Genomic DNA, 19,002 nt, shown 5'->3' on the forward strand with positions numbered 1-19,002 from the left:
ACATCTTTTCTGTACTTAATCTATAGCAATCTATAGCAATGCAAAATAAGTAAATCAATACATTTTCGTATTTTGTATAAAAAGAAAAAAATAGAATAAGTATCATCTAAAAAGATTCTTAATTCTTGAAATAAAGAATACTTAACATATTTCATTGGAAGATAAGAAAAGCATGATATTGTATATTCAAATATACAGATTTAAATATACAGATTTATACAAAATATACAAATATAAATAATACAAAATATACTGATATAAATCAAATGCTATTTAAAGTCAACAAATATTGAACAAGCTTTGAAAAGGAGAGACTTAGTAACTTCTTTATCATCCACAATTCCCCATTTCAAAATTCTGTTTTAAATATTTCTTTGAGCAGAAGTTTTGTATATGCCAGGGACATTGACTTTAAAAGATTTACCACACATTAATACATCCAATAACTACCTCCTCATAAATATCAATAAATGATGGCCTTTCTTTTGCTCGGTAATTATTTGAACTTTTTAAATTTAGGAAAACATGTCCTTTATCTTTTATTGCAAACCAAAATACCTAGGGAGGCCCTTGGGTCCAGATATTATAATTATAATTGTAATTTATGTTTTAATAATTTACTTTATATAACCACATTACAAGTGCATTTTACAAAAAGCCCAAACAGTATTAGAAAATGCATAAACACATATATAATGATACTTGTAAGAGTCTATGCTTCTGTTCATTATTTTAAAAGAGCATTGCTGACAGAGACTTGTTATGACCACATGTGAAAGAAAATGGCATACAATCAAAAATCTTTTCCTAGTGTGCATGTGTATAATAAAGATCATCCTTTGCGATTTTAGTCACTATTTACAGAGCTTGCAGCTGTTTGCAGTGAAGTGAAGTAATAGGTTTAGGATCTCAAAATTTTCTACTTTGAGTTTTACCAGAATATTTTTTTAATTGATATAAACATAAACCATTAGTTATACTTGGCTCAAGATAGCACATGAAACTCCAACTTTTTGCCTTTTAATAATAAAAATGAACTCTTATCAAAAGCATGTCCATAAAAAACTGAAACCCTTGAATTTATAGAAATGAAGGGATTTATTAAGATGACACAGGACCAAATTGTATACATCAGAAATTATAGAAGGCTTATCTTCAAAAAGAGCCAGACATATTGGTCAATAAAGATAATTCAAGAAAATAATAGAAACTATTTGACATCATTCATTTTTATGAAAATTTAGCACCTCTTGATTATACATCAAAAATGTGCCATATTTCATGAACTAATATATGGCAAATCCTTATTCTATAAATTTAGGGCTCATATTATTATCGAGAATTCAATAAATAAACTACCAGAAAAATGTGAATTATCACCAATGTAATTATTAGTTATATAATAGTCAATGACTATGGTAATCTAATGTTTGATAATCCCAAAGACCACAGTTTCTAGGATAAGAATTCACTATTTGACAAAAGTTGTTGGGAAAATTGGAAAGTAGAAGGTAAAAACTTGGCATTGACCAACACCTAACATTCTCTACCAAGATAAGGTCAAAATGAGTTCATGATTTAGACATAAAGAGTATACTATAAACAAATAAGAGGAACAAAGGACAGTCTACCTCTCAGACCTGTGGAGAAGGAAGGAATTTGTGGCCAAAGAAGAACTAGAATGTATTATGGAATTCAGTAATATTAAGTTAAAAAGTTTTTGTACAAACAAAACCAATGTAGACAAGATTAGAAGGAAAACAGAAAACTGGGGAGAAATGTCAAATTTGATAAAGGTCTCATTTCTAAAATATGTAGAGAATTAACTCAAATTTATAAGAATATACACTATTCTCCAATTGATAAATGGTCAAAGGATATGACCAGACAAATTTCAGACAAAGAAATTGAAACCATTTCTAGTTATATAGGAAAAATGCTCTCAATCGCTATTAGATAAATGCAAATTAAGACAACTCTGAGATACCACTACTCACTTCTCAGATTGACTAAGAGGACAGGAAATGATAGTGATAAATGTTGGAGGGGATGTCAGAAATCTGGAACACTAATATATTGTTGATGAAGTTGTGAGTTCCAATGCAACCATTTCTAGAGAGCAATATGGAACTATGCCCAAAGTGCTTTGATCCAATAGTGTCTCTACTATGTCTTGTATCCCAAAGAGGGATACAAAAGGGTAAAGAACCCACATGTACAAAAATGTTTGCAGCAGCCCTGTTTCTAGTGGCAAGGAACTAGAAATTGAGTGGATGCCTATCAGTTGGATTATGGTTATTATATGAATGTTATGAAATATTATTATTCTATAAAAAATGATCACCAGGATGACTTTCAGAAAGACCTTGATAGAATTACATGGATTGATGCTAAGTGAAGTGAATAGCACCAAAAGAACATTATACAGCAACAAGAAGATTGTGATGATCAATTCTGATGAACTCTTTTGGCTTTTTTTCAACAATAAGGTGATTCAGATCAGTTCCAATAGACTTGATGGAGAAAGCCTTCTGCATCCAGAAAGAGGACTGTGAGATTGAATGTGTATCACATTATAGTATTTTCACCATTTTTTGGTGGTGGTTTACTTGCCTTTTGTTTTCTTTCTCTTTCTCTTTTTGATCTGATTTTTCTTGTGCAGCATGATAATTGTGGAAATATGTATAGAATTGGAGATGTTTAACATATACTAGATTTCTTGCTGTCTAAAGAAGAGGCTGGAAGGCAGGGAGGGAGAAAAATTTGCTATACAAGCTTTTTGCAAGGATGAATGTTGAAAACTACCTATGCATATATTTTGAAATAAAAAGCTAAAAATGAAAGAAATTATTAGTCACAAGTTCCTGGATATCAACAAAAATGTAAGAATATTTTTAATAAAAAATGCCATATAAAATAATTATGGAAAATGGAAAAGTTTTTGTTTATTTTTTGTTGTGTAAACTCATTTAAAATCATATTATTCTCCCTCTATATAATTTCCAAAATTTCTGCTAGTAGAAAATTTATATATATCAACACTTTTCTGTCTCTCTTTCTTTCTCTTTCTCTCTCTCTCTCGCTCTCTCTTCTCCCCCCCCCCCCCCGTGTGTGTGTTAGTGTGTGTATGTATTCAATAGCCTTGTTACAGGAATTAATTCATTCAAATATATTATGCTCAAGACTCTCCACAGAACTAATATTTCATTATGTCATAGATGATGAGTTCTCAAAGACTGTCAGGAGAGCATAGCATATACATAGGTTACCTGAGCTGGAAAGGCTCAGGTAAATGTAAATTCCAGTAGAGAATAAAGTCTGTCAGTGTAGAGGTTGTTTAGTTGTAGTTTTAATCATTTTATTGCCTATGTCTAGAGTATTACTTTTCATATTATAAGCATTTATGTAATGGTAAATTTAATGCAGTTGATGTAATGTATCTGCTTACAGATGGGGAATATGCCTGTCTTCCAAAGATGAACCTAGCTTTTTTTTTTTTTTTTCTTTTTTTCAAATATTTGATTTTCCCCTAATTACATGTACACTTTTATACATTCTCCCCTGACCCTGAAATCATTCTGTATATCATTACTTATAGCACAGTAGCATTTAATTACATTATATACTATGACTTGTTCTACCATTCCCCATCTGATAGGCATTCCTTCAAATTCCAATTCCTTGCCACCCTCCCCCAAAAAGAATTGCTATAAATACTTTTTGGTATAAATAGGCCCTTTTATTTCTTTTTTTAAAAAATCTCTTTTGGATACATATCTAGTGATGATATTGTTGAATGACAGTTTTATAGCCCTTTTGTCACAGTTCTACATTGTTCTCCACAATGTTTAGATCAGTTCACAACTCCACCAATAGTACAATAGTGTCCCAATTTTCTCATATCCGTGATGACATTATTTTCCTTTTCTATCATATTAACCAATCTAATAAGTAGGAGATATCTCAGAACTATTTGATTTGAATTTGCCTAATAGTGATTTAGAACATTTTCTCATATAACTATAGATAGCTTTCATTTCTCTGAAAACTTTTTTACATCTTTTGAATATTTATCAATTTGACCTAAAGTTCTCTATATAGATAAGAAATCATGCCTTTATTGCACATCTAGCTAAATTTCAAAAGAAACTCCTCACAAGTGGTGGCAACTATGTGAGGAACTATTAGAATTCTAGCAATTAGCAACATGCCAAGGAATGAAAGGAATAATGATATTTATGGCGATGGAAAAAGTACTCATACTGATTAAATTAAGAGATGTGTGATCTATTTAAGTATGGGAAAACAACATGCTATTATAGTTGTAGTAGAGAAACTTCTCTAACCCTCATTAATAAAAGGAGAAGGAGCATAGGAGAAATCCAATGTACACACATATGTACATATTTATGTGCACATATATGTAATATGTAATAATATAATATGCAATATATGTAATGTGTGATAAATGTAAATAATGTAATATTAATAAAATATATAATATATGTAATATTAATAATAATAGAATTGAAAAATATATGTAATGTTATTCATTCAGTGAACCCATGAACCATTGTATACCAAGGCCTTTTATCCTACAGTATCTCTTGAAATCTGGGTCCAATTTCAAGTTTGTTTTTTTCTATAAGATTATCCAACTCATCCTCTGCCATTCTCTATCCTTTTGCCTTTTCCCCAATATCATGTTTTTTTCTAGTGAGAACTATCTTCTCATTATGTGTCCAAAGTATTTAAGCATCAGCTTCAGTTTTTGACCTTCCAATGAAATGTTTTTATTCCATCATTTTAGTCATGTTTGATTCCTCATGAACCCATTTAACATTTACTGAACTGGTGTAGCATGTCCTGAAGTTCATTTTACAGATGAGCAACTGAGGCAATCTGGATTAAGTAGCTTGCATGAGATAATCTAGTAAAGATGTGAAGCCAAATTTGAAATCATAAAGATGTCTTCTTGATCCCAATTCCAGTTTTATCCACTGGACCATCTAACTGCCTCAATGATTAGCAAGAAGAGCATCTATTTATACAAAAGTATTTATAACAATTCCTTTGTTACCATGATATTGGTTTATTGTAATGTTCATTTTCAGTTTTTATACTGTCCCCTTTCACTTTCATCAAGAAGCTTCTCTTTACTTTCTGCCCTCAGATTGGTACCTTCTGCATATCTGAGTTTACTGATATTTCTCCTGTCAACTTCAATTCTGATTTTTGCCACCTTGGCATTTTGCATGATGCACTCTAAATGTAAGTTAAATAAATAAAGTGACAATATACAGCCTTGTCATATACATTTCCCAATCTTAAACCAATCAGTTGTTCTTTAACTATTGTTTCCTGATTCGAATATGCGTTCCTCAGGGGACAAGTAAAATAATTTGATAGTCCCATCTCATTGAAGACTTGACATAGGTTAGAATCCACACAATCAGAGGTTTTAGCATAATCAATGAATCAAAAGCAGATATTTTCCTGGAACTCTTGCTTTCTCTATAATCCAAGAAATGCTGGCAATTTAGTCTTTAGTTACTCTGTCTCTTTAAAAACCACCCTGCTGTACAAGTAATTCTTGTTAAATACTTTGCATCATCTTGTATAATTTTATTTTAGATATTTAATATTTTATTTTAAATGACTCTCAAAATAAAAAAAAAATTCTACTTCAAAAAAACTGCTCATAAGAGTTGACAATATTTTAATCTAACTCTGTATGCACCATTTAATTGGTAATCCATATAAAAGAAAGTAGGATAGGGAGGAGAGGGGAAAGACTACCATGGATCCCATGGTAGTCTTTCCCCTCTCCTCCCTATCTTACAACAGCCAACAGGGAAGCCAGGAGAAAATTCTTCCTGTGCCTTATTTTAATTCTTTTGTTCCAGAAGTTCTAAATGATGTGTAAGCTGATACAAAAAAATTGCTGTCTTTATAAAACTAATGTGTAATTTGACAAATCTTCTATCCTAAAATTTTCTTTTTCAGTTCCTGTTTCCATTCAAATTAAGTATACTTCTAGGCCCAGGATGTAGCAGATTGGTTCTTGCGGAAATGTGCCCTATATTCCCTGTTATGTATAATTCAAGACTAGAAAGTATAACTTTTCTGTTTGGAAGATGTAACTTGGACATGAAATTTAAATCAGCTAATTATAATCTTTGAAATATGCACCTAAGGTTCTTAAAAGATAAAGAGACAGAGTCTACTGCACAAAATATAAAGGGAAGAAAGAGGATATTCAGGAATATAGTTCAGAGCTCTTTAAGAGAAACTGAACAAGGTGAAAAAAAAGGGTTAACATAAGGAAAGATATGATCTAGAATGAAAATATTTTTTTTTTTGTTAGAATAGGCCTGATTCAAATATAAAAAAGAATGCTATGGAATATAACTTTTTAAAAAATATTATCAGAAAGAAAATTATATTAACATCTAGGAAAAGAGAAATGAGTCTATTTGAAAATTAAGAAAATAAATACTTTTAATTGCACAATAACAAAATCAGTGAATATTCTTGTATTTCTCAGAATGTTTTCCTCTAAATGTCTGCCACCCAGCTCCAAAACTCCCTAGTAGGATATCAGTTGACAATACCATCCACCAATGAAACTCCCATATGATTGAAGCATTCTATCTATGGAATAAAGTTACTGACCCCTAGGGCAAGACACTGTTTTTTAGCAGCTTGTGAATGCAGCTATCTTTTCCAAATGAAACCTTTCATGGGGTCATATACATAACAGGAAGAATTTAAACATTCCTTGTTTTCATCCCAAAAGGTTTATGTCTTTATTTAGAATCTTTCAAAAGTTCCTACTCCCAGAGGGGTATCCTATTCCAATTTGGCCTCTGAGACTAAGAGGCTTTCAGTGTGTGTGTGTGTGTGTGTGTGTGTGAGTGTGTGTGTGTGTGTGTGTGTGTGTGTATCTATTTAGTTAAAATAGGAGTCTTTTCATGACAATTTTCTAATCATCTAAAAATGCAGGTCTTCATTTTCCAAGAAAGCCTTTCCATTTTATTTTATTCAGGCAATCTTTTTTGGAGATCATGGTAGTGGGAGGATAAAGAATTGAAATAAACCTTTGACCCCTTCAGGAGTTTGCTGCAATTTGGAAGCATACAAACAAGATGATGACAAGGAGTAAGGCAAGAAGTATGCCAAAAAGTCAATTCTGCCTTTAAATGTCTTTTTATTTTCATTCTTGTAGCACACAGACTATTCTTCAAACTACTGAGCTACCAATAACTCTGAAGTCAATGTCTATTATAATTGTACATCACAATAATATAATAGAAAAAATTTAAGACCATATTTTCAGACAAGAAATAAAATGTGGAATTTCAATTTGGTTTTGGCTCCTATTCCATTTAAACTAATTTAGAGATTGGCTAGCATTAGTAATATTCTTGGATTCATTTAATATTGACTGAGTAATTTTTTTTCTAGAAATGCCAATTTTAATGAAAATTTAGATTTCAACAAAAGAAAGACTTAATTATAAACTGTGTCTCCATTTACTTATATCTTTAAAAAAAAAACAGTTTAAATGATTCACAGAGGATTAAGATGTCCCAGAAATGGTAAGAAAATAGCTTGAATTTTGAAATGCAGTTATTTTTACTCCTAAAACTCTGATACATAACGTTTTTTTACTATTATTGTTGTTTATATCATACCAAAATCTACCATCTAGAAATTTCTTTCACTCAGAAATTTTACAGTATAGAAGAGAATTGCTAACTGTATTTGGGGATCCTGATAATTTTCAAGTGAACCACACAATAGTTTGATCACAAGTTATATAATAAATATGCTAGATAACTAAAACTAGTGAAATATTGTCATAAGATTTTTAAAAACTCATATTTTATTAGCCCAAATTCTTCTCTGATAGAGTTCTTCAAAGTCTTATGTTATTTTATTTATTTGTAATACACATTGCTTTGTGAATCATGTTGGGAGAGAAAAATTAAAGCAAAAGAGAAAAACCATGGGAGAGAGAAAAACAAAAAAACAACAAAAAAAGGTGAGCCTATATAGAATGGACTGATTTACATTCAGTCTCCTTAGTTTTTTTTTTTCTGGATGCAGATGAGACATTTTCTGTCCTCAGTCTATTGGTATTGCTTTGGATCACTGAACCACTGAGAAGAACCAAGCCTTTCATCGTTGATCATTACACATTCTTGCTGTTATTGTGTACAATGTATTCCTGGTTCTGCTTGTTTCGTTCAGCATCAATTCATGTATTGACTGAGTAATTTGACAGAAAATAATTCCATAACAGAATAACTGCCATATCTCTAAAAAAATGATAAATTGTGTGACATGATTCTTTTTTTTTTAATAGCTTTTTATTTAGAAGTTATATGCATGAGTAATTTTACAGCATTGACAATTACCAAACTTTTTGTTCCACTTTTTCCTCTCCTTTCCCCCATTCCCTTCCCCCATGGCAGGTTGACCAATATATGTTAAATATGTTTAAGTATAAATTAAATACAATATAAGTATACATGATATTACATCATTCTTCTGAAGAAAGTCAGTTCCATAGTGTTAGTCACAGATTTTTGGTTTTAAGTGCTATATTTTGTTTTTTACTCAGTTTGATTTCCAAATATAACCTTCTTCTTTTAGTTGATTACTTATTGCCTGTAACAAAGAGAGAGAGAGAGTTTAGCAAAACTAATCAAAACAGCAAGTGAGTTGATATTGAAAATATCCGTATTTCACAGTCTTCTCCTTCATCTCTGAAAAGAAGGAAAGGAAGTTGTTCATTAGCAGGCTCTGTCAACCTTGATGCCATCACAATGTGAAACAGGCATTTACAATGCTCTCCACTTTCCAGCTTTCTTCACAATTTCTCATAAAAGTTTATGTGATGACTGCGTATTTTAAAATCAGCTGAAAAAAAATAAAAAGAAAAGAAAAGAAAAGAAAATCAGCTGGAGTCAGGAATTCAGGTTAAGGGAAAATCTTCAATCTTTATTCTTTTTGAGGTGAAGGGGGATTGTGATAGCAATATGGGCAGCTGCAACAGGTCCCAGCCAGCAGAGGTGAAGGGACATTGCAATGGCAATGTGAGCAGCTGCGACAAGAAGCCAGCCAGCCATCCCTTTCGGCTCCTTTTTCTGCCTCTCTGCCTCCACCCACTAAAATAGTCATTTCCTATACAACACATCAGCACTTGCACAAAAAGTGGGCAGAGGCCATTCTTTCTTCAAGCATATATATTAATAGAGTATGATCCAATTACTATTTAGCCTCACATGCTTGGGACCTCAGTGCATCAACTTGAGTTTCAACCCATTACAAGTTTAATAGCATATTTTTCTTCTCAAAAATAGAAAATAATTTGGATATTTTTAACAATTATTGTTCTTCAACCATTTTTATAATTTGAGTAGATTTATATGTATGTAAATAAAAAGACATCAGTATATCAGGATATTTGGTTCTATCTATACATTTATCAATGTTATATATTTATATATACATATAAATTTATATAGTTTATGTATTTGTTACATTAATATACAGTTTATACATTTTGTTACATAAATAATGGACACATAGAAACATGTATATTCATTTATTTGTTTGCAGTTTGAAAAACTGAAACACACTTACGATATGATTGCAAAGCTAGTGTCAGGATCTAGTAGTATCTTCATTCTTCAAAATATCATGGGATCCCATCATTTTTTGATGCAACTTCATTTTGTTACTGTTATATATTTTGGTAATTTCTATTCTTCCCTCATTTTTTATCATTAGTAATAGGGATATCAATTTTATGATTGTTGAATCAGTGGAATAGACTAAATACAAATAACACAATGTGCAAGTCCTATTGCAATGTAGTATTTAATAAACCCCCAAATTATAGTTTCTGGAATAAAAACTCACTATTTGAAAAAAAATTTCGGGGAAAACTGAAAAATAATATGTTATATGTGTCAAATGTGTCAAATTTATAAAAATACAAGTCAAAAAGACAATTTTTATATAATGAAATTAAAGCCATCTATTGTCATATGAAAAAATGCTCTAAATCCCTATTGATTAGAAAAATGCAAATTAAAACAACTCTGATCTAACATCTCACACCTCTCATATTGACAAAGATTACAAGAAAAGATAAAGATAAAATCTGGAGTTGTGGAAAAATTCAGACACTAATGCATTGTTGGTGGAGTTGTGAAATGATCCAACCAATTTTGGAGAGCAATTTGGAACTATGTTTAAATGACTACAAAACTGTGGATACTCTTTGACCCTGCAGTGCCATTGCTGGGTCTGTATCCCAAGGAAATCATAAAGGAGGGAAAATGACCCAAATATTTAAAAAATGTTGTAGCAGTTCTTTTTGTGTTAGCAAAGAATTGGAAAATGAATAAATGCCCATCAATTGTGGAATGACTGAACAAGTTGTGGTATATGAAAGTAATGGAACATTATTATTAAAAAAAATTACAAACAAGATGTTTTTATAAAGGCTTGGAAAGATGAAGTGATGTTGATGCTAAACAGAACCAGAAATACATTGTGCAAAATAACAGCAAGAATGTTCAACTTTGAAAAGACTTGGTTCTTCACATTACTTCAGTGATCCAAAGCAATCCCAATAGGCTTTAGACAGAAAATGCCATTTGCATCCAGAAAAAGAACACTGGAGACTGAATGTAATTCAACACATGCTATAGTCGCTTCTATTTTCAACTTTTTTATCTTTCCCATGGTTTTTCCCTTTTGCTTTGATTTTTTTTTCTCCCAACATGATTCATAAAGCAATTTGTATTAAAAATAAATTTAAAAAAAAAAGAAAAAGAAATCCAAAACTCAGTTATCTCACCAACATGATTGCAATCACAAGCATTGAAGTTTTCATAAATTAAATAAATAAATTGCTATATTCTGGGGGAAAAAGCCACCAAGTCTTCCAATGCCTCACCCAATTCCTTTTTTCTTTAACATGGAACCTAACAAATTTATTATATTCTGTGTAAAAATATATACACCAGCTTTGCATGATAGAGAAATTGTTTCATAGACAATATATATATATTTTTTTTTTTTACTTCTATGCATTGGAAATTCTCATATTTGAGGATATTTTTTAAAAAAAGAAAGTGTGTGTGTGTGTGTGTGTGTGTGTGTTTTAAATGTAGATTTGTTCCTTTATATATCAAATTACTTTTGTTAGGTTTTACCAGGGAAGTCTTTATAGTGAAGCTTAAATTTGAACTCTGCCCTAAAGCTAGTCAAAATTTAAAAAGGCAGAAATTATGGTTGAAAGACAGTAGAATTATATATTATTAATTGAGTGTGCTAGGTTAGGTGGGATTAGATGAAAAGGAGTCAAAGATGATTCTTCTGAATCATTCAGTGGTAATGTTAACATAAGAGCTTCCTTATTATTTCCAGAATCAACTATAAACTCCTCTGTCTGTCACTTAAATCTTTTCCAATCTGGTTGCAACTGACATTTCTTGTTTTAGTGTACTGCATATTATTGCACATACTCTATGGTCTACCCTAAAGTTTCTTGAACTGTAGGTAGCAGGATTGTGTACCTGAATGTAGGGGTGGAAAAATTATAATTTATTATCAGTAAATTCTTGATTGGTATACTTATTTTATATATCTATATACTTAGAGTCATATACAAATTTCTTAGGTGAAAGAGGTTGCAATGGGAAAAAAAAAATTGTTTAAGAGGGGCTAGTATAGCCAAACGGGATGTGTTGCTCTTCTAACAATTTCATCTTCAATATCTGGATCTTTGTGCAACTTGTTCTGTTGTTGGAAATATATTCCCTCCTGATCTCTGGTTAGCTTCTTAAATGCTCAGTTCAAGTGCCATCTTTTATCTAAGGCCTTTTCCTGCTTTCACCAGATACCTGTGTTGCCCAACAAAATTTATTTCTCATATAATGCTAAATGCACATATTCTTTGTCCTGCTATTAAATCCCTGTGGGTTGAGTTGATGCACTGAGATCCCAAGCACATGAGGCTAAATAGTAATTGGACCATGCTCTATTAATATATATGCTTGGAGAAAGAATAGCCCCCACCCACTCTTTGTGCAAGTCCTGATGTGTTGTATAGGAAATGACGATTTTGGTGGGTGGAGGCAGGGGAGTGGAAAAGGAAGGGGAAGGAGAGACTGCTTGAATTGCCATTCCAACGGTTTTTCAGCTCAGATCCTCCTCTGTTAGCTGGCTTCCTGTCGCAGCTGCCCATATTGCTATCGCAATCTTTCTTGCCCATATTGCTGTTGCAATCCTTATTCACCTCTTCACTTCAATAAAGATTGGAGATTTTTCTCTTAACCTGTATTCCTGACTCCAGCTGATTTTAAATACGCGGTCATTACATGTGGGATACCCCAAGAATCTGGTATAAAACAGGCAAACAATTAAATAAATAATCATTAAATAAGCATTTATTGGTCACTTAATATCATGCTAGGCATTGTACTAGACAATGGAGATGGAAAGACAAATATGAAACAGTCCTTATATTCAAGGAACTTTTTCAGTGATCCACAATTTTTAGTTCAGTTTTAAGCATTATAGCTTTGTATCATCAAACAGTAATACAAGAATTGTTATACATTATCATTTAGTAAAAATATTGATTGATCATTTGACTAAGATATTTATAGGAGTGGATGGATATATGTAATAGGTACTTTTAAAATCAGAACTGGCACTAGGAAGACAAGTAATTGTTCTCAAAATAAGTGTTCATATCACTTACATAAAGGTATGATTAACAATGGAAATTGATGTGATTTTTGTTAGAAAACAACCTTCTCTATTCTCACTGTGATCTCCATTCCCCCCACACACACTTAGCAGATTTTTTTTAATAGGTTATCGTTGATCTTATATTGGTTAGTCTTCTCCCTTTTCCATTTTGACTTAATTCTTTGGTTTTACTATAGTATTTCCTAATATTTAATCTTCTACATTATGCTGTTTTCTAATATTGAATCCCTTACCTCTTGTCCTGTCATTAATCACACTTTGTCCAAACTTTATCTCACTTTTTCACCTCATCATTCTCCTTTGATCCTAATCACATGCTACTTAACAAATATGGAAAAAATACTGAAACTGTGACGACTGGGTAAACTATAAATTTGTTATCTAATATCAACTGAAAACTCATTGCATCAAGCTAATCAATCTACTTCCTTAATTGACTGACTATCCTATTCTCCACCATAATTCTTCTAGACTTTCTCATATCTCCTCAAACCTTCCATGGCAATTGCTCTCACTACTCTCTCCATTGAAAAGTACATTCATTGGAAAAAAAGAAAGATATTCCTCTTTTCTCTTTTCCTTCTTATCTCACATTACTCAGATCTCTTCCCCCAATATCTCTTTCTTCTCTTGGATAAAGAGGTCTACCCTTCTATAAACAATATTGATCAATTTCTTCCTCTCTTCTTTAGCAGATTGCTCCAACTATTATTATACTTTAAAGTTAATATTTCCCAATCTATTAACTCATTTTCTAGAACCTACAAAGATGCCTATATCTAAATAGAATAGATATTCTAGATAGATATATAGATAGAAAGATAGATGGACATGGAAATTACTTAAATATAACAGCTCCAGAAGAGCGATTACGCTTCAAATATACCATAATTTACGCACATAAATAATACCATACTCTTCAAAATAATGATCTGACAGCTGGATTGGAGTGAGAAACCTCTTATCTCCAATGCCAACCTGCTCTGCAGATGCAATCCAGTATCTACAGTTGCTTTCTGGGACTCCTCATGTAGATATTCTGATGATACCTCTCCCTAAAACCCTTCATAACCCCATGAAATTATAGATTAATTCCAATATTGCTGCTACTAGTATTTGGGGATTTAGGGCACTCATATTTTGGGATTTCCATGATGTCCCACAAGACATTCTTTTCAGTATTGTTAATATTAGTATATTTTATCCTTAAAGACTGGATTTAATCTTGATAAAGAAATGTAATTTATTGCCAATTCTGGTGTTATATTTTGATCATTTTGAGTAAAAAAAGCTTCTATCCTAGACACTGTGCACTCTGATATCTTCATTGTTTGCACAGTGGTTCTGATAACAATTACAAAAGAGAATTTCTGAGAAAATTTTGAACAAGGAAAGAAAGTGGCTTCTTCAAAAGACCCCATATGTCTGGACATATACATTCAGATTTGATTATTTAAAAACCAGTTACTATACCTTTTAATCATTTCCTATATATTTCTTTGTTCCCCTATATCTGCAGCAGGTTTTAAAATCTATTTTATTTGCCATAGAAAAGGTAAAGAAGTCAATTATAAGAATGAAAAAGTTCCACTTTTTGTATGTAAACTAAGTCTTATTTTTTTTAAAAAAGAATGCATCTATGGCAGAAACTAGGCATTGACCCACACTTAACACCGTACACCAAGATAAGGTCAAAATGGGTTCATGACCTAGGCATAAAGAATGAGATTATAAATAAATTGGAAGAGCATAGGAGAGTTTACTTCTCAGACCTGTGGAAGAGGAAGGAATTTATGACCAAAGAAAAACTAGAGATCACTATTGATCACAAAATAGAAAATTTTGATCATATCAAATTGAAAAGTTTTTGTACAAACAAAACCAATGCAGACAAGATTAGAAGGGAAGCAATAAACTGGAAAAACATTTTTACAGTCAAAGATTCTGATAAAGGCCTCATTTCCAAAATATATAGATAATTGACTCTAATTTATAAGAAATCAAGCCATTCTCCAATTGATAAACAGTCAAAGGATATGAACAGACAATTCTCACATGAAGAAATTAAAACTATTTATAGACATATGGAAATATGTTCCAAATCATTATTAATCAGAGAAATGCAAATTAAGACAACTCTGAGATACCACTACACACCTGTCAGATTGGCTAGAATGATAGGGAAAGAATGGGAAATGTTGGCGGGGATATGGGAAAACAGGGACACTGATACATTGTTGGTGGAATTGTGAACACATCCAGTCATTCTGGAGAGCAATTTGGAACTATGCTCAAAAAGTTATCAAACTGTGCATACCCTTTGATCCAGCAGTGTTTCTACTGGGCTTATATCCCAAAGAGATACTAAAGAAGGGAAAGGGACCTGTATGTGCCAAAATGTTTGTGGCAGCCCTATTTGTAATGGCTAGAAGCTGGAAAATGAATGGATGCCCATCAATTGGAGAGTGGTTGAGTAAATTGTGGTATGTGAACGTTATGGAATATTATTGTTCTGTAAGAAATGACCAGCAGGATGAATACAGAGAGGACTGGTGAGACTTACATGAACTGATGCTAAGTGAAATAAGCAGAACCAGGAGATCATTATATACCTCAACAATGATACTGTATGAGGATGTATTCTGATGGAAGTGGATCTGTTCAATAAGGAGAGCTAATTCAGTTTCCTTTGATCAAGAATGGACAGAAGTAGCTACACCCAAAGAAAGAACACTGGGAAATGAATATAAATTGCTTGCATTTTTGCTTTTCTTCCTGGGTTATTTATACTTTCTGAATCCAATTCTCCCTGTGCAACAAGACTGTTTGATTCTGCACACATATATTGTATCTAGGATATACTGTAACCTATTTAACATGTAAAGGACTGCTTGCCATCTGGGGGAGGGGGTGGAGGGAGGGAGGGGAAAAATCGGAGCAGAAGTGAGTGCAAGGAATAATGTTATAAAAAATTACCCTGGCATGGGTTCTGTCAATAAAAAGTTATTTAAAAATTAAAAAAAAAGAATGCATCAAGTAAATCATTCTCTCATTCTCTCTCTCTCTCTCTCTCTCTCTCTCTCTCTCTCTCTCTTTCTTTCTGTGTGTGTTTGTGTGTGTGTGTGTGTGTGTGTGTGTGTGTGTGTGTGTGTGGCTTTTTGCCACATAAATGAATTTTTGAGGAAGTAGAATAGCTACTTTGGAAGATGTTATTCCTTTGAAAAAATAAACATTAACCAAATAGTAATTAATTACTAGATGGGCATTATTGAGCACATTATGAAATGACTGTCCATTTATTCCAAAAGAGTGAAGCATAAAGAAACATGGAGAAATTATAGCAACAAATAATGTTGGCAGATGGTATCTGAACTCTTTAGTTGTTTGTGTATTTGTAAATAAAAGATGTAAATTTTAAAAGAAAAAAATAAATTTTCTTCTAAGACATCTGGTTAAAAATGAATTGATTAAGCTGTCTCAGAAATAGTGGAAAATAAACCTGAAAGATAAATGAAAATTCACTACTTATTTTTTAACTCTTTTAATATCAGAGAAAGTATGAACATTCATTTCAAAGAATATTTATCAAATGCCAGCTGTACTTAGGCACTATGTTAGCAGGTAGAACTACACTATTAAAAAACTGGAAAGTGTCTACCTACAAGGATCATACAATAGAAAACAAAATAAAACATGCACAAATCACCATTTTCTAAGGCAGAATATGATGAAAAAACAGGTAAGATTCAGACAAAGTACTCAAAAAATTTGGGAAAGAAAACTGTTCTAATAGATATGGTAAGAGCAATAGCTTAATCTATGTTCCTCTTCATTTTATTTTAGGTTTTCTTTGTTCTTGTTTGTTTTCTTGAAAAAGCACTGAGATGATTCTCTTGACTTGGTTGGCTAAGAGAACTAAAGGCTCAAGCTTTGACAATACTTTCTCATCCCACTCCAGTTACTTTCTCTTTATAAGTGGGTCACAATGGACAACTCAGGCAAGGGAGCACAGCTAAAACAACTGAAATTTTCATCAATACTTTTTCTTGTTGAATATTGTTCTCTCATGCATACTTTTTGAACAAGCAGTGCCACTACTAGATCTACATCCCAAGGAAATCATAAAAGAGAGAAAATGACCCACATGTGCAAAAAAGTTTGTAGGATCTCTTTTTGTGCTGAGAAAGAATTGGAAAGTGAGTACATAGAAGACTATCAGTTGAGGAATGGTTGATTAAGTTATGATATATCAATGTAATGAACATTTTTGTTGCATAAAAATGATTCACAAGCTTATTTTTAGAAAGGCTTGGAAAGATTTATACGAACTGATAGTGAGTAAAAAAGTAGAAACAGGAATACATTGTACACAGTAACAGCAAGATTGTGCACTGATCAACTATAAAATACTTGGTTCTTCTCAGTGATTCAGTGATCCAAGGCAATCCCAATAAACTTTCAATGGAAAACGCCATCTGCAGCCAGAGAGAGAACTATAGAGACTAAATGTAAATCAAAACATACTAGGCTCACTTGTTTTTCCCCTTTTCATTTTTTTTTGTCTTGTGATTTTCCCCTTTTGTTCTGATTATTCTTTCCCAATATCATTCATAAAGAAATGTGCATTAAATTAATGTACATGTAAAAAGGGAATATTTTTCTGTTGCTATAGCTGTGAATCTCCATTTCAAGTGATATTTTGAGAATTTTTCATTGTAATGTTTTAATTAGCAAGCATTTTGAAAATTATTCTATTTAAAAATAATAAAGCCCTTTTTATGTAAACTAATGAGATCATTAAGTGATGCAGTATAGAGGGAAAAGAGAAGGGAACAAACGACAGAACTCTGTGGAACACCTATATTTAAACAATATAATCAAGTTGATAATTCAGCAAGGATGATTTAGAAGGCGTAGTCAGATGGATAAGAAAAGAAACATGAAAAAGTGACATCTCAAATACTTCAAATACAAATATAAGAGAAAATAAAACTAAAGAATAGGATCAATAATGTCAGTAGGCACAGAGAGGATGATGAGTCCTAGAAGTGCTAGGGTGTCTACGTTTGTTATGAAGTTGGATATCTCAGAAGTTGCTGTTAATTATTAGCCAAGCTATAGGGAGCATAAAGCCAATATTACCAATTCGGTTATAGAGGATGATTTTTAGGGCTTGTAGAGGTATATGAGATATATAAGAATAATGAAGATTGAAAAATGGTAAGTTGGATATGGATTACACAAGTAAAAATTATAATTTTTATTATATTGGCTTAACCTACCCATGAGCAATTGATATGTTTTCCAGTTCTTTAGTTTATGTGAAAAGTATTTTGTAATTGCCTTCATATAGCTACTGGATTTATGATGACAGGTAGTCTCTGAAGTATTTATGTTGTTTATAATTATTTTAAATGAAATTTTTCTCTCTCTTCTTCCTTATCCCTATTACATATAATTCTTGCTGATGATTTTGGGTAAATACTACTCATCATTTTAAGGAAAACAATTTATTCCTATACTCTCTAGTGTTTTTAATAGGAATGAGTGCTATGCTATGTCACTTGCACCTACAGAGATAATCATATAATTTCTGTTGGGTTTGCTTTTAATATGGTCAGTTATGCTAAATTAACCCTGGATTCCTAGTATAAATTCCTCTTATTCATTGTATATTGTGCTTGTGATAAATTATGATCTCATTGCTGATATTCTATTTGATATTTTTGCATCACTATTCATTAGGGAAATTGATCTACAGATTTCCTTTTCTGTTTTAGCACTTCATAGTTTATGTATGTCATGAAAGGAGTTTGGTAAGATATTTTCTTTCTTCTTTTTCCAAATAGTTTATACAGTATTAGAATTAATTGTTTGAATGTTTGGTAGAATTCACTTGTGAAACCATCTGACCCTATGGATTTTTTCTTAAAGTGTTCATTAATGGGGTAGCTAAGTGGTGCAGTGGATAGAACACCAGGCCTTAAGTCAGAAGGACCTGAGTTCAATTGTGGTCTCAGACACTTAATACTTCCTAGGTGTGACCTGGGCAAGTCACATAAACTCAATTGCCTCAGGAGAGAAAAAACAATTAATTGCTTGTTCAATTTATTTTTCTAAGATGGAGTTATTTAGACATTCTTTTTTCTGATCTGCCAAGTTAGGTTTTATATATATATGTAGTGAATGTTCATTGATTTC

The sequence above is a fragment of the Antechinus flavipes genome, chromosome 4 (assembly GCF_016432865.1).
Source record: "Antechinus flavipes isolate AdamAnt ecotype Samford, QLD, Australia chromosome 4, AdamAnt_v2, whole genome shotgun sequence".
Classification (NCBI taxonomy): domain Eukaryota; kingdom Metazoa; phylum Chordata; class Mammalia; order Dasyuromorphia; family Dasyuridae; genus Antechinus; species Antechinus flavipes.